The following is a 25,748-nucleotide window of genomic DNA, read 5'->3' as shown; positions in this document are numbered from 1 at the left end:
CGAGGTCTCAGGGATACTGCGGAGTGATCAGATAGCCCCCTGGGCAAGATGTCCACATTGGATACCATACGCAGAAAACATTTAGGGACTAATAGGTAGTCTAATTGTGAGAAGGAGCCATGGAATGCTGAGTAAAATGTATACCCTGTATCTCTGGGATGATATGCCCTCCAGGCATCTGCCCAACCCAATGTGGATACTAGGGAGCTTAGCCTGGACTCTTCAGCCCCAGCCTTCCCACCTGGGGCGTGTCTTCTATCCATCTCTGGGTGCATCACATCATTCCAATAGCCGCACACTATGGATAGACCTCGGGGTAGGTCCCCCCATAGCCTAATCATTTGATCAACGAAAAGCTGACCCAGGGGCAGAGGGGCATATATACTGACTAGTGTTAGAGACCCCGCTTATAGCATTTAGGTCACTAATGTGTATCTGCCATATTTGTCTAGCCAGATGTTGGTAAGCTGGAAAGGAGGCCTGCAATTTATCAGGGTGCCTATACCCTGTGATCCCCTTGTAAACCCGGAAAGATAAACTTTTGAAGCCATAGCTGGCCAGGTACAGAGCCTTGGTACCTAGAAGAAGTGTATCTTGTAGAGGAATATGCCTGCCCCAGTTGATTGACCTGTATCCAACATCCCCCTTTTTTATTTTGTCAAGGACCCTTTGCAGGTTATACTGCAGATGTGTCTCGAGGGACCCGTAAAGCTTGTGTCACTCATCAGCGGCAGTTATTTGGGTATGAGTACTACCACGTGCGGACCTAGGAAGGTGTATATTGGATCTGTGCATAACAACCAAAAACAGTCAAACCATCCCCTTTCCCCCTCCTGCACCATCATACATTGGTGAACTAGAAGTATCTGTTGCCGAAGATGCCCCCCATGGAAGGGGGCTACAAAGGGGCCATCGCCAATGAATCTCCATATCCCTATCCCAATGAAGAACAGCACTAGAGAAGGTTAAACTCTATTCTCTAGGGGTGTGGTCAAGCATATATGTTCCACACTACTTATACATAAGTAGATACAGTCTCTACTGCCCAGCTGGTCCTTGGACACCCGCAAGAAATCATCATTTACAAGTACATCTACTAAATGCCAGTCTCCATTGCGAGTACTACCGTGCATCCTCTCACCTTATGCTTCTCCGAGAAGAGCAAGAATGGTTGCAGCGCTCGCCCATGAATTAGGCAGCATGGTCCATCTTTCACTCTGGAAAGAGTCAGATTCAATACAGGGTGGAATATGTGGTTTAAGTGTCACTGATTCATCTGTCCAGAAGAAAAAGTTTTCCAGGGAATCAAAGAAAAATATCTGGGAGCTAAAAGTGACTCTTTAGCGCCCCAGGTACAGAATCATGTATTGAATCTTGAGGTCTCATAAACATTGTTTTGCTGCAGTGAAGGATTGACTCTGTTGTTGCACCATTCCTGTATAGTCAGCGAATATCATTATATGTTGTAGTTTGTAATTTTGTCTTGAATCTGGGTAAATTGCGACTTTATCCAGGTTATTGAATATTTTTACAATCACTGGATGCAGTCTTGCTCCAGGAGGGGGCTTCTTTACAAAGGACCTATAGGCCCTTGCCACCACAAAGCATGTTGAGAGGGAGTCTGCAGGAACACCAATCTGATCCAGTTTATCAAAAATGTGTCCATGGAGGAGCCCTTACAGCCCTCTGGAAAGCCAACACAACACAAGTTATTGCGATGAGTGCAACCTTCCGCATCATGTACTCACGCTGCCAACTCTTTTCTTATGACTTGTCAGGACATTGACTTTTTGCTGTAGGGCTGTGACTGTGTCTTCAATGCTGGATACTCAGGTCTTGGCTTCTATGATTCACTCTTCTGCCTTCCGGAGATCCCGACCTAGCAGGGTAACACCCAAACCAACGGCCCCAATCATTGCATCTAGCATATCATGGGACAGTGTGATGGTTCCCAGCAGTGCCACTGTTGGACCTGGCCCTTTTTGCAGAGTTATCCCAAACTTTTTGCCTCCCACCTCCTATTTTTCTGATCTGTTTTTAATGACTTTAGCAATCTGTTAAAAAAATATTGGTAATTGGTTTTCAACGATTGGCACATTTAGTTTACTGGTAAGTCCCTAATATAGTGTACCATGCGTGCCCAGGGCCTGTAAATCAAATGCTACTAGTGGTTCTGCATCACTGATTCGACACATCACTTACCCAGTGAAGTAAAGAATTGATTCATCAATTGCATTTACAGCACTTGTGATAAAACAACCCGTCCTTTATTTCTATGGACTAAGACTCTTTTAAATTTAAAAATGAATATCTTTGATTATGTATGTTGGATTGTTGTCTTTTTGTTCTTGTTTGATGTAGATAAACATTGGCTATTTTTCTAAACTGGTGTGGAGTCCATGTGTGGTGATTTCACTGTTACTTTGTGTGTTTGAACAAATAATTTACACATTGCCTCTGAGATAAGCCTGACTGCTTGTCCCAAGCTACCAAGGGGGTGAGCAGGGGTTATCTCTGTCACTTGGACAGGGTGCTGCTTGGATAGGCTGTAAACGGACTGCCAACTAAAGAACCCATTTTTAACAGCTGCAATATCTGGTACAGCACCTTGTGGCCCACCTATGTCTAGCATTACAACGCCAATGTTCGCGTATTTGCCCAAGGTGCTTTGTTTGGCTGTTGTGAATGATAATTTATCTTTGGTCATGGTGGGCTGTGGGCTTGGTGGATTACAGTGGGTATTGTCCAACTCTTCAGGTGTATTCAACCTGCCAGACCCCATAACTGAAGATCCAAGGGGTGGCACGAGCAGTCGGCATTGTGTCATCCCACCCTGCTACCTCTTCCAATGGGGAGAAAACGGCCCCTGGCAGGGATCTATTCTGAACATGTGTCCTTTAGTTGGTGCCTATGCCTCATTGCAAGCCAAACTAGGATCTAGTCTGATTGCCTCCACAATGAAGACAATGGCCTTCAGCGCAGCCCCCTATTTGAGTCCTGTGCCAGAGAATACCTTGGGTGCCTTTCTCACAAAGTCATATAATAGGAAGCACTGACATATAATCTTGCCACATGGTTTGTATTTCTCTGGATTGTAGACACAAGGTGTATAAATTATGCCCCTCTAATTCCTGTCCCTTTTTTCAGGTATGCTGCCTTTCAGTTCGGGGGTGGTGCTAAATATACTCGCTTTAGGCCTACACCATTTTACTCCATCGTTGTAGGGCAGGGGGACCCTTGCATGCTCCAGCAAGATGACCTGGATGGTGACAACCTGTGGCTTCATGTGTGGACTATTCCTGGTAGTAATATGAAGGACATATGGTCCAGGGCCCATTTTTTGGCCTTCCAAACTAAGCGAGTGTTCCTGGGGCTCTGGGTTATCTATTGTTGGCCCCATCATCCAGGGCCTAGATGCCGCAGCCCCCCAGGATGTCCCCTATGGAGTTTAATAAGCATTTATGTTGCACCCTCCCGGTCTCTGCCATCAACCCTGGTGCCACCAACAGTCAACAGTCAAGGACCCACTTGTGTGTCCCCAGGGAGCCCAATGTGATGACTGTAGCCAGCAGGTAAGTCCTAAGCCAGTGGTGCAGCAGCAAGCCCTGATGGCCCCCCACTCCTTCTGGGCACTTGACAGCCCTCACTGCTCAGCTTAAAATGCAGTCCCTGGTACATATATCACTGCAGTGTGGGTAGGATGATGTTGGATGTACAAGCAACTGCAGGGGATTTGCGAACAATGCATCTGGCATGATGACTTGCTAGGCCATTCCCACAAAATATTGACTTTTAAAGTCACTTAGTTTCACCTTGGACACAAACATCAACTCCAAGAAATACATTGCAAAATAAAAGAAAAACAGAGACAGCCAGGTGAAAAGTTCTATCTTCCATAGAAAGTGAAGTTTGTTCCAGAAAGAGACAAATAATGCCTTTAAAGTCCTTTTGCTCTTGCATCTGGATGATGGTAACACACTTACCCCATGGCCTTCCAGATTCCTGTGGCTTACCTTAATGGTATCCTGCTGCCTATCATCCAGTGCCTGAGGAAACATCACACCCCTATTCTCCTGGATCTTAATTGGCTCCACTTGCTGACATGCACAATTTTCAAAACCAGATGCAACAATTACAAACTCATGTCCAGCATGACTTTTTAACTTGCTGAGAAGTTCATCATCTGTTCTGAGCACACCCATAGCCATCTTACTACCAGGCTGGAGTCTAAGGAGTATAAAAATGAAAGAAAAGCAAGACAGCAGCAACTATGAACAACATCTCAGTATTTACTTAGGACTGCCACAAGGTTGCTACAAATTAGGAAAGGCTTAACAATGACCCAATCCAGTAACAGTACAATTCTACTGGTACCCAGCAGCTTTTCCTATCACTCTTTGACTGTATGCTTGTCTTTGATCATGTACAGCACTCTGCTGCCCTCTCTATCTGATTGTGTTTTATATTTTTATACATACAAGAGATGTCTATGAATGTTTGTACACAATACATACTATAAACTCACTCTTTCCTGGACCTTTTGTGAGTTTGAAGCTGGTGAGAGAACCACTAAGACCTGAGGTATTGAGGTGATTGGACTTTGGGGTATTACACTGCCTTCAGTGCACATCTGGATGGAGTCAATGAAGTCCAGTTGGTGCTCTTTCAGTCCTGGCCTTTCTACTGAGGGTGATGTGCCCCAGAGTGAGGTGATTCTGAGTCCAGGATTAAATCTAAGTGGATTTAAAGTGGATTTAATAAGATTCATGTGGTGCATTCCTTGTCAGTTTAGGTGTTGGCAGAGGGATGGACTTTGCAATGAATTTCACCAGTTAACTTCTGTCAATTGATAGACTAGTACCAAGAGTGATCAGAGGCAAAAACAACAAGGTGATGGATGGCATGCTTGAACTAATGTCAGCCACTGGCTGGCCTCATTCCTCATTCCAATCCACCATTATTCACCAACCATGCCACCTCAGTTTGGACACAGCCATATGCAAATTAGTCTTGACTTTGTTCCTCATGGGAACAGTCCAGCCCAAACTGCCAGGCAAGATTCTCCCTGTGATCAGTGGTCACAATAAAGACTTTGATGGGTTGTGCTGCATTGTTAGAACTATTGAGGCAGACACATAAAAATGCCTTTCTAGGGAGTGGCAGAATTGCCTGTGGTGTGGGAGACTAAGGGGGTGATTCTGACCCCGGCGGTCTTAGACCGCCGGGGCCAGGGTCGGCGGGAGCACCGCCGACAGGCCGGCGGTGCCCCGCAGGGCATTCTGACCGCGGCGGTAAAGCCGCGGTCAGACCGGCAACACTGGCGGTCTCCCGCCAGTGTACCGCTGCCCTGTTGAATCCTCCAAGGCGGCGCAGCTAGCTGCGCCGCCGAGGGGATTCCGACCCCCCCTACCGCCATCCAGTTCCCGGCGGTCCGCCCGCCGGGAACCAGATGGTGGTAGGGGGGGTCGCGGGGCCCCTGGGGGCCCCTGCAGTGCCCATGCCACTGGCATGGGAACTGCAGGGGCCCCCGTAAGAGGGCCCCTACAAGTATTTCACTGTCTGCTTGGCAGACAGTGAAATACGCGACGGGTGCAAATGCACCCGTCGCACCTTCCCACTCCGCCGGCTCGATTACGAGCCGGCATGCTCGTGGGAAGGTCGTTTTCCCCTGGGCTGGCGGGCGGCCTTTTGGCGGCCGCCCGCCAGCCCAGGGGAAAACTTGAAATACCCGCCGCGGTCTTTTGACCGCGGCGCGGTATTTTGGAGGGCGGAATTCTGGCGGGCGGCCTCCGCCGCCCGCCAGAATCAGAATCACCCCCTAAGTCTAACCCACTGCAGGTGACACCTGTCGCTCCAATCCGAGTTTTGCTCCGTCTAACTAACAGTGCCTTATCTCTACCCAAAGATAGGGATGACTGGGCAGCCGAGTGCATGATATACATAGATTCTCAGGGAAGTCGTGGTCAATCAGGTCTCATCCATTTCTCTCATTTACAATTCAGTCTCATATATAAATGACAAACAGAAGCAGTATAAATTTCAATAATGAGTTTAATAAAACAACTGCATCTTAGATAGCAAAGCGTGTGCTGCAATAACCAGGACGACACAACATGACCGTATTAAAATTGTGACGAGAAGAGTGAAGCATAAAAACAACGCTATCATATTGTCACTATAATCAATGGACTAGCTCCTACCTAGGCTATGATAGAGCACAACATGTTAAGCTCTAATTCTGCCCTTCAGGTTCCCCTGGGAAGAGAATCAACCCCCATACCTGAGCAAAAGGCTGCGGTCTGAGTTAGCATCTGTAGCGAAGCATTCAGCAATCAGCATACAGTTGTGGTTCCCTGGCTGGAATCTCCCTCTAACGTGTAAGGGACAAGGAAGTGTTTTTATAATAACACAGCTGATGTTCAGAGAAAATGTCCCTACGTTTAAAAGGTAAATTTTGTACATAAAGACTGTTAGTGGTCTGTGTCTAAGGTGTTTCTTATGGAGCTCTATTGTCACAGACTCACCTATTTCACCTTAGGAACTTGGTGATCAGATATATAAATATTGACAGTGCGGCGTGTTTCCTTTTGAATACTGGCGGGTAGTTTTATGAGCAACAATAGGGTGATGTGTGTTTTTAAAGGCACTGATAGGGGGCCTCAATAATGCTGCTTGAATATGCAACTTTAATCTAGAATAGAAGAGTTGTAGTAATGGAAAATAACAGGCATGATGGAAGATAAGTTTCCAAACTCCTCAGGTAGTACCACACTACAGCAGAAACAGCCCCAGTGGATATGATGACCAAATTTTCAAAACCAAAATCTGGGATGGCCTCCCACTTAGAAGTAGGTCTAGAGGTTGGCAATGAGCAAGGACACAGAGAATCAATCTCCTGTGTTCGCAATTATGGATTGTTTCCTATTTCAATTTTGCTTTTGTTCACAATTTGCAGTTGTACATGAAAATAAACTTACATGTAAGCACACACTGAGGCCGTATCAAAGGACCATTTCCTATTTCACTGAGTCCTCGGCTACTTGCAAGCAGTGCCCATTCCTGTCTGGGTATTGCTTTTCTTCTTTAGTGGTATATCAAGACCATAATGAAAAGCTGTACCTTTTTCTCTCACACTCACTGATATAATATCAATCCAGGCTATCTGAACAGTGGCTTCCACAGGCTCTGTCTTAAAGTGGAGAGAGCCCCAAGACAGTACGGGTGTTTTCTTTGATATGAGATTGGCAAAATATAGGCACTTCTTCACTTCATCAGGCCTTTAGAGGGAGTGCAGCTTCAGAGCTGCTTCCACTGTGCAAGCATCTGTGTACCTCATCACAGATTACAGCACATGGTGAGAACTGGAGTGGGTGGAGGGGTGGCACTTTCCAGGTTCAGTCTTCCATTCTCCTGATGTTGACCGCATGCAGACACCATGCATCCATCAGAATCTTCCACATTCTCCATGTGTTTGAGGTAGTTGTTCATTAGGGCAAATGGCTGTTCTAGGCTTTGGTGCAGCTGACGTGTCATAAGATCACAGAAAACGATGGTATTGCCGAGCTCCGGTTCCCCACGTTTGACACAACTGTACTTTTGCAGTAAAGCAACAGCTTATATATCCAAGGTGCTTAATAATGAAGGTAAATGTTAATACATAGTATCATTGGTGGATTATCTTCAGAAACCTGCTCTCCATAGGAAAAATTTAAGAAGACACAGGGCAGTATTTTAATGACCAGTAGTTCATTTTCCAAATCGACCTTTGTACAAATAGGTCAGTTGTGAAAATTCAGAATTGGAGTGGATCACAATCCGACCTAACTCATGAATATTAACAAGGTATGTCGCAAATTGTGACTCACTCAGATCAGATGCCATCACAGTGATGGTGGCTGTTAGGGATAACAGACCACCATGTTTGTGATTATCTTTCCAGTAAACTAACCTTCATTTTTTTACTTACAGTCCATTATACAAAAAGTGACCGGGGTGCATTTAAAAAGAAAATGTTGTGTTTTTTTTATTTTGTGTTTTGAGAGTTGGCAGTGGCTCAGTGGACCACTGACTGTTCCCAAACAAACTTTTTCATGAAGCGAAATGGGTCCAAAGAGAAACCTTCCCTTTGGCAAATGGGTTACCAACCCAACTTAGGGATCCCAAAAATGTCAATGTTTTGCAATGATATTTTGGTCACAAAATATTACAACTGATTTGGTTGCCTACTGCGTGTTGCCCCTTCCACACACAGGAAAGGTAGATACTCAGAATACCATTAAGGAGGCGAAAACAATTTCCGACTCCTAAAATAGGATTAGCATGTAGGAAAAAGCATTTTAACTATTGTAAAATGAGGAATCTGAGCTTTAATCATCACTAAAATGCTTCGTACATCTATTGCAATGAACACCAATGCAAACAGCTTCTCATCATCTGAGTGAAGGGATCATATATAGACTTTTTCTTATTTTTAACTGACTGATTCATTTCTGGGAATTGTGCAGTCAATTGAAGGCTTAGAGGAGTCATTCGTGGGGCACAATGATGAATGACTTAAAAAAAAATAGAGTACATCCCTTACATGTTGGAGGTATCAACCAATTCATCTGGCCAAAACGAGAACAGCATAAGCTCAATAATGGGAATATCACAAACAGAGATGCTAAACATAGGAATAAATGGGCGTGGGACAAGCACTAAGGTATCAGGAAATGTGAAGCATGGAGAAAAACTAGTGGGAGCCAGTGAGACTGAACACAGGGCAATGGAAGTGAATTCTAGTGAAGATTTGGTTTTCCCAGTAGACTAAAGAGCAAGCATCTCTCTGACACACAAGGAGATTTGGTTTGACTAGAAAGTTCTGGGTGGCTGAACACAAGAATCAAATAGAAACACAATGGCTGAGGGCTTCAGAGTGGCAGTATGAGAGGAATCTGTTCATTACTCTAAGGATTAGGAATAATAGATTTAGCAGAGCTCTGTGTTTGGACAATAAACAGCCATGCAGAAGGCAACAAGGTAATGAAACAGTGAGCTTCAGAAAACTTTAGTAAGGTGAAATTTAGGGCCAGATGTAGGTAGCCTTTTGCGCCTCGCAAATGGCGAAAAATGCAGTTTGCGAGGCGCAAAAGTCCTTCCGCGATGCAGAGTCACATTTTGCGAGTCGGTACCGACTCGCAAAATGTGATTCTGACTCACAAATAGGAAGGGGTGTTCTCTTCCTATTTGCGACCGCATCGCGATGTAGAGTTGATTTGTGACTGTGAAAGCGGTCGCAAACCAACTCCCAGTTACCATCCACTTGAAGTGGATGGTAACTCATTCGCAAACGGGAAGGGGTCCCCTTGGGACCCCTTCCCCTTTGTGAATGCAAAAAAAAATATTTTTTCAAAGCAGGCAGTGGTCCTATGGACCACTGCCTACTCTGAATAAACCGAAACTAAATGGTTTCGGTAATTTTTCTTTTTCCAGCTCGTTTTCCTTTAAGGAAAACGGGCTGCAAAAAGAAAAAAAAAAACTGCTTTATTTAAAAGCAGTCACAGACATGGTGGTCTGCTGTATCCAGCAGGCCACCATCCCTGTGAGTGCCTAGATTTGCTATGGGGTCGCAAACTGTGACCCACCTCATTAATATTCATGAGGTGGGTTTTTGCAACCCCATAGCGAGTCGCAGAAGGTGTCTGAGACACCTTTCTGCTTTTCCTTTTGCGAGTTGCAAATTGCGAGTCGCTGGGACTCGCAATTTGCAACTTGCAAACAGAAACCAACCTACATCTGGCCCTTAGTTCCTTATAAAATAGGGCAAAGTAGTATTCGAAGAGAACTGCCAGAAGAAACATATTGCTTAACATTAATACAACAAATAATGTTGTGGTTGTGTGGAAGAGAATGGTTGGGAAACGTTTGCATACATTTAGTATTTAGTTCCTGATTAATGTGGCTGTAGGAGCTATGGAAGGTTCAAACCTCATAATGGGGTTGAGGTATATACCAAATCTTCTGGCAGATGGAACAGGGGTTAGAGTATCAGAGAAAAACAGATAGTGTTAGGAAGACAAGCAGTTATTAAGGTCAAGGTAAAATGTTTCTCTTTGAGATCACTTCAGTAGAGAGCCACTTATTTGTGAATAAGATCAATAATTAAAGGTGAGGAAGAAAGCTAGGCAATGGGAATAAGATTTGGGTAACATCTTCAGAAAGATGGTAGTAGGATCCAACAGATGAGAGGATATCATATGGCATAAAGGGAATGGAGAGAGGACTGAGGCTGAAATTTGTGGAACACTCCTGGACCAAGGTAACCAGGTTAAAATGAGGAGTGCCATGACATTGAAAAAGAAAAGTCTGAAGTAGAAGAATGGGGTTGTGTATGTGGTATGTAGAGCCACAACTAACTGGCAGGCAACAAAGCGCTGAGTGTAAGTACAGTTATGAAGATTGATATTTATGCTGATATGCTGATTTGGCAAAATAAACTTGCCATAGTAAAATACACAAATAATTTCAAATACATTTTCTAGCCATAAATACATACCTATACAGATGTAACAAAACAATGAAAAATAGCCATGAAAGATAGAAGAATCACCTGACAAGTTAATTCATTACGAATGGCTGCTATTGCAAATACAGCAATGTAAAGTGCAAAGATAATTATCTTCCTGGCACAATACTGACATATTTTAGAAGGCATTAATATCTCCAATACCCCTTACTTGCCTATTATAAATCCTGCTACCCATTCCTGGACCTCCTTATTTTAATAGAATCACTGATCAAAACTGTGAAATCTGGGCCATTTCAGACAGTAACCAAACTATACAAAAAAGGATCAAGTGCAAAAACAATCTGTAACCTGAACAATATCATCCTAATTTTTAAAAAATCACCAATCCAGAGTGCCAAATGTAGGGGTATTTTCCCAACCTCAAAGCAATGAATAGATAGTGAGCCCTGTGATGCAATTTATGATAACTTAAAATTAGGCAGGTAAGCTATATAGGCATGTATATCAATTTTAGGTAGGCATACTAAAAAGTTCTTAGTTTACATTAAAAAAAAATATATGATAGAAAAAAACAAAGGTTAAAGTGCCATTATAGTTAGGTGACAGACCGAGACAACTACTAATGCTTAAAGAGCCAAAACTCACTGAAATGTGCCAGTTAAAATGTTGTCAATCAACTAGAATCTCTGCTTCTGTCATGCACTGTTTATGACCCATCACATTAGCTCACACATTAAAAGTTAAATAACATCAATGATGATGTCTCAATGTAAATATTTTTGTATTTTTAATAACTTGAGCACTGTTTGACAAATCTGCACAAACCATTCAAAAATAAGCAAAGTTCAACCACTTTGGCTCCTTCATAAATAATTGTGTGAGTTCAAGGAGGATTGAAGAAAAGGAACCTCAAAAAAGTGCAAATTCCTATTTTAATTTCCATAGGAGATTTGCTCTCCAATACCGTAAAATCATCTGACTGACATTACATCAAAATTGGAATGAAGGTTGTACTTAACTCAAATAAGATTCTTTACTTGGTTTGGTGTCAATGTGTTCACTAGGTTTAGAGAAATTAGACTCTTGTTGGGCATGAACATGGGAAATCTAAAGAAAGATATTGATATTTGCACCATTGAAATCTATGGATATACTCAAATCCCAAAACTAAAACAAATTATAAATCCTGTGGCCAAGGGAGCTTTGTCTCTATTTGTACATTTCAGATCCATCCATCGATCGAAAGGTGATTGAGGATCTGAAAATATCTGACTGTCTGCTGCAATCCAAGAAGAAAATATTGTGACCAGGAATATTGGACTCTGAGATTCATCCCTGAGTCCTGGAAAAAACATTTAAAATGCAAGTAAGGGGGCAGGATGAGCACACCATCATCCCCATGCCCACACAAAGGGTCTAAACATCACAGGTTACTTTATGTGAGACCCCCCTTGTATCACATAACAAGATATGGCTCAGGAATACCTGCAAGTTTCCCCTACTTGGTACACTAATGTCAAGAAAAGCTTCATTGTTTGTAGGACAAAGACTTGTGTGGACATAGACAACTACTACCCACTCAGTACACCCACAACAAGTCAGTTACATGCTAGCTTTCACCCATCTGGTAGACCCATACTAGATCAAGCTTACTGGGCTGTAGAAAATCTGACTCCTCTAGCAAAAGCAGTTACAATCAAGTTACTGCCCACCCTGTAACTCTGCATCAGGGTAAGCTTCACATGCATGTGGCCCCTCTCTGTAATAGCAAAAGCAGTTACTTCCAAGCTACTACCCACATGGCACACCTACATCAGAACAAGCTTCCCATACTGGAAGGGCCCAGCTGCATGTGGACAAAGGTATTTACTTCTCACTGCACACACAAAATATGCCATGCGTCATGCACTTGGGAGGTCCAGCTATTCAAAAGCAAGGTTCTGTTCCAAAGAACCTCACTGATGCAAGGTCCATGAGTTGGCCAAACTATCACCTACTTGGCTAAAAGTGGTTACAGACCACTCAATGAACCCATAAAAGGCCAGGCTTCCAGAAACCTGGCTGCACATGGGAGAAAGCATTTCCAACTACTGCCAAACTACATCTCTATGCCCTTGTACAAAAGGAAGCCAGAAGCCCTGTTTAAAAATTCCATTGTGGATTCCCAAATGGAATTTCCAACTTTGCGAAAGCCTCCCAAATTTTACAAAGACAAGTTCAGAGACCATGAGTTTTCCCATTTAAAAGTTTTTGCAATACAGACAGTGTTTTCTCTACTCTTGCACAAGGTGATGGCTAGCCCCATACAGGAAATCTAGTTGTATGCCATTTCCAGAATGTGTGCTTCCAAATTCAGAAAACATTTTATCTTTGTTAAACAAGGTTTATAAATGTATGTATAGGTATGTATAGACTGCGAGCCTATGTAGCTAGCAAAGAGGAACAAGACTAGGCAGGAAAGAAGGAACAGCTTTGGGAGGAGAGACCTATTACATTCTCAAATTCCAGAGACAAAATAACACAAATCTGCCACATCTTCTCCAGTGCAATAAACCAAAAGGATCAGTTGCAATTGTTTCATTTGGAAATAGTGTTATCATCCTTATGGAGACTAGTTGATAAGATGGTGGTTATGAAAGACAAGGAAAACTCAAGTATTTAGATTTTCAAAAAAGTGTGGACCTTTGCTGATGAACACAGATTGAGGTCCTGATTTAGATATTGACAAAGGGGTTACTCCATCACAACCGTGACGGATATTGTACGAAAGACATGTTACCCCCAATTTCTGCTTGATGTCAGTGTGTTTGACTGTGTCACTGTGTCACTGGGAGCCTGCTAACCAGGACCCCAGTGCTTATGCTCAATCTCTCCTCTAAAGTTTGTCACTACATACTGGTAACCCAGGATTTCACCTAAAATTGGCATACTGGTCCCTCCTTATAAGTCACTAGTATATGGTACCTAGGTACCAAGGCATTTGGGTTCCAGGAGATCCCTATGGGCTGTAGCATTTTGTTTGTCAACCATAGGGATCCCATGCAAAGGCTTCTACAGGACTGCCATTGTAGCGTGTGTGAAATGGTGCATGCATGCCATTTATTCTGCATCATACCACTTATAAGTCACCCATATGTGAGCATTCCAACCCTAAACGCTGGGTTCAGAGTACCTGTGTGTGAGGGCACCCCTGCATTAGCAGAGGTACCCCTAAGTCGTCCAGGACCATTTTCCTGGACTTCGTGAGTGCAGGGACAGCATTTTGCATGTGCACTGTACATAGGTCACTACATATGTCTAGCTTCACAATGGTAACCCCGAATATGGCCATGTCTGATATCAAACATGTTGGAATCAAACCCCAAGGCTTTTGCAAGCATTGGTTGTTTGAGTCCATGCACTCTGGGGGCTCCTTATAGAACCCCAGTACTGCCAGTGCACCCTTCTGAGAGTTTCCTGGCAGCCCCAGCTGCTGCCATCTCACAGACAGGTTTCTGTCCTCCTGTTGCTTCAGCAGCCAGGAAGGCAGAACAAAGGATTTCCTTTGGGAGAGGGATGTTACACCCTCTCCCCTTGGAAATAGGCGTTACATGTATCAGATGGCTAGCCTCCCAGAGCCTCTGGAGATGCTTTGAAGGGCACATATGCTGCCCTCCTTGCATAATCCAGTCTACACCAGTTCGGGGACCCCCATGTCCTGCTCTGACATGAAATTGGACAAAGGAAAGGGGAGTGTCCACTCCCTTGTCCATCACAACCCCAGGGGTGATGCTCAGAGCTACTCAAGAGGGCCATTGTGTTTCTCCATCTTGGATTCCAACGTGGTAGGGAACTCTGGGAGCATCTGAGTGGCCAGTGCCAGCAGGTGACGTCAGAGCCCTCCTCTGATAGGTGCTTACCTGTGTAGCTGACCAATCCCCCTTTCAGGGCTACTTAAGGTCTCTTCTCTGGGTGTTTCCTCAGAACCGGATTGCAAGACTCCAACAGGAATCGTCTGCATCCTTTACTTCACCTTCTTACTGAATAAACTGCATCTGGGCCCTCCAGGAACTCTACAACTGCAACAAAGAAGCAAAGACGACTTCTGCAACATTGCATCTTCAACTCCTGATAGCAACTGCAACTGCAACTGCTTCCCAGTCGTGCATCCTCGGAGGATAGCCAGTCTTGTCTTTAGTCTGCACCAGAAGAACAAAGGAATCTCCCTTTAAGTGAAGGAGTCACTTCCGTGCTTCAACAGGCACCCCACTGCAGCGATAACCGGTGGCTTGGGTCCCCTCTCCTGAACAAGTGTGTTGATCCAGCAACATGGGTGGTAGACCGAAGTGGTCCCGATGGTCCTGACGTCTAAAGGTACAACTTTGGTACAGGTAAGAATTGCCTCCCCACATAAAACAGTACCACCTTGCACTGCATGTTTAGCAGTTGCCAAGGCTTGTTGGCATCTCTCCACAAAGTTTTTTATGCACTGTGCAGCTCCAGCCTGCAGCACTCCTTCCAGCGATGCACATCCTACTGTGTGGTTCTCCGGCGGCATGGGATCCCTTTGTGGAGTGCTGTGTGGGCCTCCTTTTGCACCTTCTTTGTCGCCATGCTGTGGGACTCCTGTGGGTGTTTCCTGGTTTTCTGTGGGCTCTCTGAGTTGCTGAGAGCCCTCTCTGTCTCCCCCTCCTTGGTAGAGGCCACAAGGTCCCTTCTGGTCTCAGGCAGTGCCATTTTCTGCTAACCACAAGCTTTGCATGTACCAAAGCTTGTTGGTGGAATCCATGATACAAACCAGAGTGCAATCATCCATTCGGCGCGGGACATCATCTGCACCAACCAGGAACACACATCCATCTCCCTGGGTGAAGTACTGACTGTTCTCCTTCACCTGTGGTTCTTCTTTTGCATCTTGATCTGATTTAGCAGCGGCTCCTGTTCTCCCTAGACTCTTCCGTGCTTCTTTGACTTGGTCCCCTTCTTCCAAAGGTCTTCAGGTCCAGGAATCCATTGTTGGTGTCTTGCAGTCTCTTCTGGTTTCTCATGTTCTTGTGTGTTCTAGGAAAGTTACTGTGATTTACTCCTGCTTTCCTGTGCTCTGGGGTGGGTTCTATTACTTACCTTTGGTGCTTTCCAATACTCCCAGAGCCCCTCTACACACTACACTTGCCTAGGTAGGAAACCGACTTTCACATTCCACTTTCTTAGTATATGGTTTGTGTTTCCCCAGGCCCATTTCTAACTATTGTGATTTTCACTATTTGCTGTTTTCTAACTGCTTTTACAGCTTTTTCTGCACACCAGTGTATATAATTTGTGTATTATTTACCTCCGAAGGGAGTATAGTCTCCATGTTATTTTTGGCATTTGTGTCACCAAAGTAAAGTACCTTTATTTTTGTAACACTGAGTATTTTCTTTCATGTGTGTGAGTACTGGGTGACTACAGTGGTATTGCATGTCTCCTAGTTAGGCCTTGGCAGCTCATTCACACTACCCCTGGGGAGCCTGGCTTCTAGACACTGACTACATTTCATTAATAAGGGATAAGTGGACCTGGTATAATGTGTAAGTACCTTTGGTACCCACTACAAACCAGGCCAGCCTCCTACAGATTTACAATCCACCTAAATCTAAATCCAATTATGTCCATTGGGATTTAGATTTCGGTGGACAGGATATCCATCATCGTTGTGATGAAGTAACCACTGTGCCAATATCTAAATCAGGCACTAAGAGGGTCATTCTGACCCGGGCGGGCGGCGGTCGCCGCCCGCCTGGCGGGAACCCGCCAAATGGCTGCCCGCGGTCAAAAGACCGCGGGGGCCATTCTGACTTTCCAGCTGGGCCGGCGGGCGCCCGCCAAGGGAGCGCCCGCCGGCCCAGCAGGAAAGGGCCTGCAATACAGAAGCCGGCTCCGAATGGAGCCGGCGGTGTTGCAGGTGTGCGACGGGTGCAGTAGCACCCGTCGCGATTTTCACTGTCTGCTATGCAGACAGTGAAAATCATGCTGGGGCCCTGTTAGGGGGCCCCTGTAATGCCCATGCCAGTGGCATGGGCATTGCAGGGGCCCCCAGGGGCCCCACGACACCCGTTCCCGCCATCCTGTTCTTGGCGGTAAAAACCACCAGAAACAGGCTGGCGGGAAGGGGGTCGGAATCCCCATGGCGGCGCTGCTTGCAGCGCCGCCATGGAGGTTCAGCCCAGCAAGGGGAAATCCGGCGGGAAACTGCCGGATCCCCTTTTCTGACTGCGGCTTTACCGTCGCGGTCAGAATGGGCAATGAAGCACCGCCAGCCTGTTGGCGGTGCTTCCGTTGCCCGCGGCCCTGGCGGTCCAAGACCGCCAGGGTCGGAATGAGGCCCTAAGTCAGTTAATGCTGCATTTGAAGTGTGATTGTTCGATCAATGGGATAATTCCAGTTCCGCCCCTGTGGAGGCTTGAATATGACAATTATCACTTTGCATCATCAAATGTGTGTTTAAAAACTGCACATTAAAACCTGGGGGTATCTTGGTGATAAATAACAGATGTTTATTGCTACTCAACTCAATAGTGCTTATTTGAACAATCTTTAAAGGATGAAAGTCTGGGAGGAAGCACCAGGATTGAAACATGTAACGAGGGGGTCAAACACTGATCCCTCAGGTGGATAAATTAGATCATTAAGCCATCAGACTAATACTACCTGCTTGCGATTTTCACCATAAGTCTCACCACACTCATCACTGTGGAGACGTAAACATGTGTATAATCACACATTATCAATGTGGGGATTTGAACATCACCATAATCAGACACAGTCGGCATGGGAACTTGCACGTGACCATACACAAACACTGTCTCTTTGGGGGACTGGGCATCCCTGTGATCACACACCTTTTCTGTGGGGAACTAGGCATCCCTGATTACACATTGTTTCTGTGGGGACCTGAGCATGTCTTTAATCACAAACTATCTCTGTGGTGACCTGGATATCAATTCTATGACACATTTACTTTGTGAGGATTTGAATAGGACTACCAACACGCACTTCCTCTACAGGAACTTCAACATGTCTTCAACATAAAGCTCTATGGCCCTCATGATGACATTGGCGGTAAGTGTCGCTATCGCCATGCTGACTGCCGCCAACATACCTGCAGTAGTAGGGGGAACCATAGGGGGAAACATACCCATGCACACGATGTCACACGCAGTAACAATAACACTGCTTTCACATACCCACAGGACCCCCACACAACCTCAACGGAGAGGAGATGCCAGCAACATCCAGTCGTCCTCCGCAGAGGCCCACAGTGGTAACAGCAGCTCTGCACGCCTGGATCAGGATGACCAACCTGGCCCATCAGGGACCTCTGGACAGTCAGTTACCCAGGCACAGTCCCATAACATCACGGAGCCTCCCCTCCAGGAAACACCACCACAGCACCCACCCTGCAGCCCATACCACTGTCCCTAGGACACGTCAATCAGCAGTGTGTCCACCACTACAGGGACCCCAGGCAACCCCAAAAACACAGGACGATCAGGGAACTGGGTCAGTGGCAGTGGGCACACGGTTCAGGGGACAGAGGCACAGGACAACAGGGATGCTGGGAGGACTGCTGTGTGACAGGAGGAGGACAGGCCCAGGGAACCGACTCTCCACGTGGCACTCACCAAAATCCTGGGAACATACCACCATTCCCAGGAGACCATGGGCCAGATACTGGCCAAGCTGCAGGAGACCCAGTGGCTGCAGAAGGGACAGTACCTGGGGATCAGGGAGGACCTGAGGGACATCCAAACCACCCTGGTCACCATTGCAGGAGTGCTGGGAGACATAGCCAACACCATGAGGGAGTCAGTGGCACACCAACGGTCCCCTGACACTAGCCACACCGATGAACAGACTTCCATCTCCGCTGCCACTATTGGACAGGAGGCCCTGCCACAGGAACAACAGGCCACCAGCACCCCTCCCCCTGTAGAAAGAGTACCACCACCCAAATGGTCCCTGCGATCCAGGCAGAAGTCAGAGAACATTGCCAAGACCTCCACCAGGAAATAAGACTCTTCTGATTGTCACCCTTGTGTCCCACTCTGTCACCCAGTACACCTTGAACTGCCATTGCTCCACTTCCTATGCCCCCTTGAACAATGCACCTGTGATTCCAATAGACTGGACTCTATCCTGGACTTTCCTCCATCAGCAACTCAGCCCATTGCAATACCCCCTCCACTTATTAGCACCTAAATAAACACCGCTGGAACAAATACAAGAATAGAGTATGTCAATTGATTGAAATATGTATCCGTTTAGCAAGCTGTAAATATTGAAATTCAACTATACAGTTATGTATACATAGGTATGACCTGTAGTGGCAGCAGTAAACACACCAGGAGCCAGAGTGAAGCACAGATATCTGAAAATAGAGATGCTAAAGGGTACAGTAGGTGGCCATAGAATTGGGAAAATCAGCCTGCCATGTACAATGTCCAACACAAAACTGGAATGGAAGGTGAAGTTACAGTGTCTTACCTGTGTGTCACTGGAGGTACTGTTCAATTATAGTTGTTTTGTTTTCCACATCCTCTTCCTCTGCCTCCTCTTCGTCACTGTCCACAGGCTCCACCACTGCCACACGACCATCTCCAGCCTCATCCTCTTACAGAAAAGGCACCTGGCGTCTCAAAGCCAGGTTGTGCAACATGCAACAATGATTTGGCACACCTTGTTGGGTGAGTAGCACACGGATCCACCTGTCAGATGGAGGTGCCGGAATCTGGCTTTCAGGAGGCCAAAGGTGCGCTCAATGATCCAGCTTGTTCACCCATGTGCCTCATTGTAACGTTCCTCTGCCCTTGTCCTGGCATTCCTCACTGGGGTCAGTAGCCATGAGAGGTTGGGGTAAACAGAGTCACCTGTAAATATCGAGGGATACCTGTTAGCCACACAGTCACCCTTAGGGCCAAACCCACACCCATATACCAACAGACACTGGGTGGGGACCATCGGCTCACCTATTAGCCACACTCTCTGCCTCTGGAGTTGAGCAATCACATATGGAATGCTGCTATTCCTCAAGATAAAGGCAGCATGCACAGACCCAGGATACTTTGAATTCACATGGGAGATGTACTGTCCACCAGGCACACTAACTGCACATTCAGAGAGTGGAAGCTCTTTCGATTTCTGAGCACCTGTTCATTTCTCCAGGGGGGGGCACAAAGGTAATATGTGTACCATCAATACCACCAATGATGTTGAGGATATGTCACAGTGCATAGAAGTCAGCCTTCACTGTGGCCAAATCTTCCACCTGGGGGAATACGATGTAGCTGCGCATGTGTTTCATCAGGGCTGACAACACTCTGGTCAGTACGTTTGAGAACATAGGCTGTGACATCCCTGCTGCCATGGGCACTGTCGCTTGAAATCAGCCACTTGTCAAAAAATTTAGCACTGACAGGACTTGCACAAGAGGGGGGATCCCAGTGGGATGACTTATAGCTGAGATCAGGTCTAGCTCCAATTGGGCACACAGCTCTTGGATTGTGGCCCTATCAACTCTGTAGGTTAGGATAACGTGCCTTTACTCCATTGTCGCCAGGTCCACCAGGGGTCTGTACAGAAGGGTATGTATCATCTCCTATTCGTTCTCAGTGGGTGAACTCTAGGGTGAAAAACAGTGAGCAGATGGTCATATTCAAAGATATCCCCTTAGTATAATGCCTTGCATTTTGTGACAGAAACAGTATGTGAACGTGTAGGTCCGTTATGTCTGCTGTGATGCAGTTAGGTGCCATGGCCTGTTCCCTCCTGAAAATGGTGGCTGCCTGACCGGTGAGGAGAGACAAGTGGAAATGAGGTAATTCTGCTGAGGTTGTGCGCCGTTGCAACACCTTATTGGTTATCATTGGGGCCTATGGGTTCCATGAGCCAATGGTGATGTACACAGACAGTGACGGTATGCACAGCCGCAGACATGACCGCGATTTTCTATCTGTTCACTAACTTGCTACCTGACCTTCAACAGGAGAGGACCGACACAGCAAGTGCTGCTGTGACCTGTGTCTGGAAGCGACCATGGCTCAAGTGTCTGGGGAAAGAGCCCCTGCCTTCACTTCAGAGGAGTTGGAGAGACTAGTGGATGGGGTCCTACCACAGTACCATTTACTTTATGGTCCTCCAGACCAACAGGTGAGGACACTGTGAGCACAATGCATAGGGCATGAATGTATGGAGTGCTGTGTGTGTAAGCCTCGTGTGTGGAGGGGTTGGCTGAGGGGTCCTGGGCAGAGTGCTGCATGTATCGTGGGCATTGCCTGTGCATAAGGGGATGAGAGGGATATGGTGGGTCATGAGTGTAACAGGCCGGATGGTATGACAAATACCTTTTCCTATGTATCTTTTTCTGCAGGTCAGCGCCCATCAGAAAAAGTGTATTTGGCGTGCCGTCGTCAAGGACGTGCAGACCCTGGGGGTCTTTGACAGGCGGAGCACCCACTGTTGCAAAGAGTGGGAGGACCTGCGCTGCTGTGCAAGGAAGACGGCGGAGGCCTATCTGGGGATGGCCTCCCATCGAGGAAGGGGTGCCCATCGTACCCTGACCCCCCTGATGTTTCGCAGCCTGGCGGTGGCCTATCCGGAGTTGGATGTGCCCTTGAAGGCATCACAGCAGCCACAATGGGGTGACTAAAGTTTCAGAATCCGGAAATTGCACCTGTTGAGGTGTTATCTGGTTGAGGGATGTGGGTCTGTGGGTGCCCCTAGGCCAGGACGAACATGGCACTGTAGGTTCAACGATGGGCAGGCTCAGTTGCACTCCAAACCCAAATATGCTAGTTAGCATCTACTACTGGGCAGGGTCCTGTGGGTTTCAGGTGTGCTGCTATTGGCGTTGAACCCCATTGTAACTGGTAGTGCATGGCCTAGTGCATAGGGACATTCCCTGTGTGATGTGTACGCCAGTGTTGGTGTTGTTGCAGGCATTGATCAAGTGTATCCTCTGTCTCTCCCTCCCCCTTTTTGTTTTGTCACCCTGTCCGTGTGTGCATTAGCATCATCTGGCAGAGGAGCAGAGGCACTGGCGACTGAGGGAGCTGCATCCCACATGGCCCAAATCCACTGACGGTGAGGGCACCAGTGGAACGGAGGGAGGGAGAGCACCACGGCAGAGACTGGAGGGGACAGTTCGGACAGCGACACCTTCTCTGATGGAAGCTCCCTGGCAGTGGCATACACCTCTGTGCCCTCCCCAACTACAGGTACAGCCACCACCTTCCGTACCAGCATCTCCCTCCTAGCAGCCCCTAAGTGTGTTTCCTGTGCCCACTCACCCAGGAGGGTGGGCATCTTCTTTGCCCCAGGCACCTCAAGCCCTGCCCCAGTCAGCCCTGCTACCCTCAGTGAGGAGGCTATTGACCTCATGAGATCCATCTCTGTTGGGCAGTCAACCATACTGAATGCCATCCAGGTGCTGGTAGCCCATTTGCAACAAACAAATGCATTCCCGGAGGACATTCACTCTGGAATGGCGGCCCTCAAGTGATCGTTCCAGGCTCTGGCCAACTCCCTGATGGCATCCATTGTCCCTGTCTCTAGTCTCCCCCCTCCAACTTCCTCTACCCAGTCTCATTCCCCTCAACCCTAGCCTATCCCAAACACACCTTCAGACCAGCATGCACCCAAATCAACACACAGAAGTGGCTCAGGCAAACACATGCACCACACTTCATCCCACAGGCACTCACACAAGCACCATACAGATGCAGACACACCAACATCCACTGACTTCGCTGTGTCCCCCTCCTCCTCGTCATCCACCTCCCTCACACTAGCATCTCCACTCACACCTGCATGCACTACAACCTCCATTACACCTATCACTACACGCCCACATTGATGCACATGCCTCTGTGTCCTCTCCCACTGTGTCTGTGCCCCCTCCTCTCAAAGTACACAAACGCAAGCACTCAACAGGCATCCACCTCACTACAGCATCCAGCCCATGCACTTGCACCCAAACACAGCAGACAGACACCTCCTACCACCACTCCCTCTTCCTCCAATCCCAAACCTTCACCCTCATCCAGCTCCAGTGTCCCTAAAAGACTTTTCCTCTCCACCCTTGACCTATTCTGTAGGAGGCTGGCCTGGCTTATAGCGGGTACCTGATGGTACTTACACCTTGTGCCAGGTCCAGTTATCCTTATTAGTAGTGTAATAGCAACTGCGGCTGATAGAGGTAGCTATAGCAGAGCAGCTTAGGCTGAACTAGGAGACATGCAAAGCTCCTACTATACCACTTATATCATATAGCACTATATCAAAAGAAACACAATACTCAAAGTAACTAAAAATAATGGTACTTTATTTTAGTGACAATGTGCCAAAAATATCTCAGGGGATATGCTCCCTTGGGGGTAAGTAAAATACACAAAATATACACACAAACCTAAATCAGGTAAGTATAGAGTTAGAAAAGTAGTGCAAACACTGTAGAACACAATAGGATGCAATAAGCCTAGAGGCAGCACAAACCATATACTCTAAAAGTGGAATGAGAACCACGAATGGACCCCAGGCCTGGTGTAGTGTGTAGAGGGTCGCTGGGAGTGTAAGAAAACACTAAGGGTGTCCAAGACACCCCACCCCAAGACCCTGAAAAGTAGGAGTAAAGTTACCTTACTAATCCAGAAACACACTAAAGTCATGATAGGGGATTCTGCAAAGGCAGCAACTGACTGCAAAGCACTGAAGACGGATTCCTGGGCCTGAGGACCTGTAAAGGAAGGGGACCAGGTCCAAGAGTCACGCAAGAAGTGTCCAGTGGGGGCAGGAGCCCACTAAATCCCAGATGAAGGTGCAAAAGGGCTGCCTCTGGGTGGAAGAAGGTGAAGATTATGCAATAGCAGAAGATGCCAGGAACTTCTCCTTTGCACATAAGATGTCCCACAGCGTGCTGGAGGATGCAGAGTTGTTTTCACACAGAAGACCACAAACAGGCCTTGCTAGCTGCAAGAGTCAAAGTAGAAGAAAATGGTTGCTGCCCGGGCCAAGGAAGGACCAGAAAGGTTGCCCCTTGGAGGAGGAGACAGAGGGGGTGCTCAGCATTACAGAGAGCCCATGCAGAAGCAGACAGCACTCGCAGAAACACTTGAACAGGCATTCAAGAAATCTGAGCACTGCAGTCATCTCAACACTACAAAGTAGGGTCCCACGAAGTCGGTGGTCAACTCAGCGAATTGATCAATGCAGGATGGAGTGCTGGGGACCTGGGCTATGCTGTGCATGAATGATTCCTTGCAAAAGTGCACAGAAGCCTTAGCAGCTGCAGTTCACGCAGTACACAGGATTACTGTCTGGCGTGGGGAGGCAAGGACTTACCTCCACCAAATTTGGACAGAAGGACCACTGGACGGTCGGGGTCACTTGTATCCAGCTCCACGCTCGTCGCGATGAGAGGGGACCCAGCGGACCAGTGATGCAGAAGTTTGGTGCCTGCATTAGCAGGGGGAAGATTCCGTCGACCCACTGGAGATTTCTTCTTGGCTTCCAGTGCAGGTTGAAGGCAGACAGCCCTCGGAGCATAAGCAATGCGGTTCTGGTTAGCAGAGCCTCAGTGACACAGTTAGGCACCACACAGGAAACACATATATGCCACAAACTATGAGCACTCGGGTCCTGGCTAGCAGGATCCCAGTGACAAAGGCAAAAACAAACTGACACACAAGTAAAAATGGGGGTAACATGCCATGTAAGATGGTACTTTCCTACATATTCCCTGCCCCTCCCCCGTCCTTCACTGCGGGCCAGGGTGGGCAGAACCCAGGCCAGCACCTCAAGCACCCAGTCCATGGCCACTGTAGTTTCTGCAGCTACTGCAGGTGTGAGAGGCTCCAAGGAGACACCAGTCAGCACTGGCAGTGTGCCTGCGCCAGCTGCCAAGGGCAAGAAGGGTCCATTAGCTACCAAGGGCAAGGAGGCACCATCAGTTAGCAAGGGCACAGAGGCACCACCATCTAGCAAGGGCAAGAACGGACCACCAGCTACCAAGGGCAAAGAGGCACCACCAGTTGCCAAGGGCAGGAAGGGAATACCAGCTGACAGAAGCATGGAGGCACCATCAGCTGCCAAGTGCAGGAAGGGAACACCAGCTGCCAAGGGCAATGAAAAAGGCACAGACGCCGCAGGCAGGATGGATCTGGTGCCTGGTGCTGGAGCAGCATCTGGGCAAATAACACCAGCCATGGCACTTCAGCCGTCCGAGGCTGCAGAGGAAGGGCTGGAGCCTCCCCCCACCACTGGCAGCACCGCCGCCAGCACCGCCACCAGCACCACTGCCAACAGTAGCAGCCCTAGTGGGTAGCCATCTGAGGCTGCAGGGGAAGGGCTGGAACCTCTACCCACCACTGGCAGCGGCGCCGCCAGACCCACCACTGCCACCACTGAGCAGTCGTCACCGCCGGTGGGCAGTGTGTGGTCATACCTACACCTACATGGGCTGTAGTGCGTCCTGGCCCCTGTAACAACTGTAGGTGTGACACCCAGGTGAGCGACTGTGACCTTGTACCATCCAAGATCTGCATCACTTGGCACAAAGCCCCCTCCAGAACCATTGGAAGAAGGCATCCACTCACCTCTTCCTTGCCTGGATGAAGCACACTGGGCACAAACCCCCTCCAGAACCAGTGGAAGAAGGCATCCACTCAACCCCTCCTTGCCAGGATGAAGCACACCGGGCGCAAAGACCCCTCCAGAACCAGTGGAAGAAGGCATCCACTCTCCCCCTTCTTGTCAGGATGAAGCACACTGGGCACAATGCCCCCTTCAGAACCAGTGAAGAAGCCATCCACTTAAGAGACTGTGGCTTCACACTCCCCAGGACCAAGCAGTGGGCAAATCACCTACTAGAGAGACTGTGGCCTTGCACTCCCCAGGACCAAACAGTGGGCAAGCCACCCACTTGAGAGACTGTGGCCTTCCACTTCCCAGGACCAAGCAGTGGGCAAACTACCCACCTGAGAGACTGTGGCTTTGCACTCCCCAGGACCAAGCAGTGGGCAAACCACCCATTTGAGAGACTGTGGCTTTGCACTCCCCAGGACATCGCAGAGGGCATGTAGCTCCCTCCAGGAGCAGTGGCGTTTTATCATGTTCCGGCTGAGGTGCACCCCATTCCCCTTCCCCCTGAGGTGCCGGTGTATTTTCGACCTGATGCCACAACAGTGTTCTCTCCGTATTGAGGCAGTAGTCAAGTGTGGCCTTTGCC

The sequence above is a fragment of the Pleurodeles waltl genome, chromosome 2_1 (genome assembly GCF_031143425.1).
Source record: "Pleurodeles waltl isolate 20211129_DDA chromosome 2_1, aPleWal1.hap1.20221129, whole genome shotgun sequence".
In the NCBI taxonomy this organism is placed as follows: domain Eukaryota; kingdom Metazoa; phylum Chordata; class Amphibia; order Caudata; family Salamandridae; genus Pleurodeles; species Pleurodeles waltl.
Note: the sequence above shows the minus strand (reverse complement) of the source record.